Below are 2,275 nucleotides of genomic sequence, written 5' to 3' on the forward strand. Positions count from 1 at the left end.
ATGTGATAAAATGACCAGATAATCTGTTTTTGTTATGTTGATTGAGGGATAAATATTGGCCAGGACACCGGAGATAACTCCCCTGCTCTTCAAAATAGTGCTGTGGGATCTTCTACATCCACCTGAGAGAGCAGACGGGGGTCTCGGTTTAACGTCCCATCCGAAAGATGGCACCTCCGACAGTGTGGCACTCCCTCAGCACTGTTTAGTGCAGTTAAACGTTCTAGTATAATTAATAAAAATGATAATTAGTTCTTAAGGATCATTGTCACAGCCATTAGCTGCAGTTTCAACAGAGGACCTAGGATCCAGATCTGAACAACTTTTAGGTCAAATCCTTCCTAGCGGTGATTCACTTGCGTTTGGTTGGACTTGTATGTTTTTAAGTATCAGTTTAAGTACGTTGGTAGTATTCTCTGCTCAGGTTCAGAAGGATGTGGGTACTCAACTGACGCTCCAGTACAGAGATTTAACAAAGTACTTTTCATGTCCTCAGGACGTCACAAACTGTTTCACAGGCAGTGAATTACTTTTGAAGCGCAGTCATTGCTGTTACAAAGGCGGCAACCAATTTTGTGCACAGCAAGGTCTCAAACTGCAGTGAGATAACTGACCAGTTGTGGTGGTATTGGTTGAGTGATGGATGTTGGCCAGAAATTCCCCAGCTCCTCCGATAACGTCATAGAATTTTTTGTATCAATTTGAACAGGTAGACGCGGCCTTTATTTAATGTCTCATCTGAAATATTGTACCTCTGACAATGCAGTACTCCCGCTGTACATCACTGAAATGTTGCCCTGCATTATGTACTTGCATTCTGGAATGGGGCTCGAATCCATATCCTTCTGCGTTACAAGTGAGAGCACTTTAAATGAACCAAGCTGATACTCTGGCTACATTGTCAGAAATGCCATCCTTTGAAAGAAATATTAAACCAAGGCCACATCTGTTTGTAGGTGAGCATTAAAAAAAACTATGACCTATTCAAAAAAAGAGTAGGGAGTCCAAATAAATATTGCTTTCTCAACCAATCATGCGCCTCTCATTGCTGTTTGTGGGTCGCAGAATGACTGCCATGTTTGCCTACATAGCTGTCACTGTACTTCAACATAACTCTTTCTGCAAAGCACTTTTGTGATGATTCAGCATAACCGATGCAATATAAGTACAAAACTGAAACTGTTCCGAATCATGTTTGGGAGTGTTGCCAGGATTTTTTTGCTACCTTTATAGTTGTGGGCTTTATATTGAGTTGTGTATAATATGGGAAAATGTGAGGTTATCCACTTTGGTAGGAAAAATAAAAAAGCAAATTATTATTTAAATGGAGATTACAAAATGCTGCGTTACAGAGGGATTTGGGGGTCCTTGTACATGAAACACAAAAAGTTAGCATGTAGGTACAGCAAATAATTAGGAAGGCAAATGACATGTTGGCCTTTATTGTAAGGGGGATGGAGTATAAAAGTAGCGAAGTCCTGCTACAACTGTACAGGTCATTGGTGAGACCAACCTGGAGTACTGCGTACAGTTTTGGTCTCCTTATTTAAGGAGGGATCTACTTGCATTGGAGGCAGTTCAGAGAAGATTCATAGGTTGATTCCTGAGATGAAGGGGTTGTCTTAAGAAAGGTTGAGCAGGTTGGGCCTACACTCATTGGAATTTAGAAGAATGAGGTGTGATCTTACTAAAACGTATAAGATTCTGAGGGGGCTTGACAGGATGGATGCAGAGAGGATGGGGCCGAAGTACAGGCCCGCCAGAAACCTGGTGCACTTGGCGTATTTTTAAGTGTTTTCACCGCTGGGTAGCATGAGGTCGATTCTTGATCGATATTCAGCTATTTGTCCTTTTCTTTTGAAGCGGCCAGGAAGTCGTTCATAATGGGGGTGGAAGTGGAGGCAAGACGGATTCTTTGCCGCTGTCACTGAGCAACGGAGCGGTGGTGACGTCATTACACATCTGCGTCACCATGTATCTCCCCTCGTTTAAAGGGGAGAGAATCGGCAGTTATTGAGGTTCAGCCACTGGGTCACCATGAAGGGTTTCGGCCGAACTTCGGAGCACAATAGTCCGGCCGACATGAAAGTTGGCCGGGGAAAAAAAAACAGTGGGCCCTCGCCTTTAATGACTGCCGCGCAGCCAGGGCTCACATGGCGCATTGTGTATGTTATATTTTAGAAGCTGCAATGCTGAACTATGGCTCAAGGCCTTGCTAAATCTGATTAACCAGAGCTCATTAGTTAGTAACTCTGTGTCTTGCCTGCAGTCTGCC

Source organism: Pristiophorus japonicus, unplaced genomic scaffold, assembly GCF_044704955.1.
Source record: "Pristiophorus japonicus isolate sPriJap1 unplaced genomic scaffold, sPriJap1.hap1 HAP1_SCAFFOLD_1891, whole genome shotgun sequence".
NCBI classification, from domain to species: Eukaryota; Metazoa; Chordata; class Chondrichthyes; family Pristiophoridae; genus Pristiophorus; species Pristiophorus japonicus.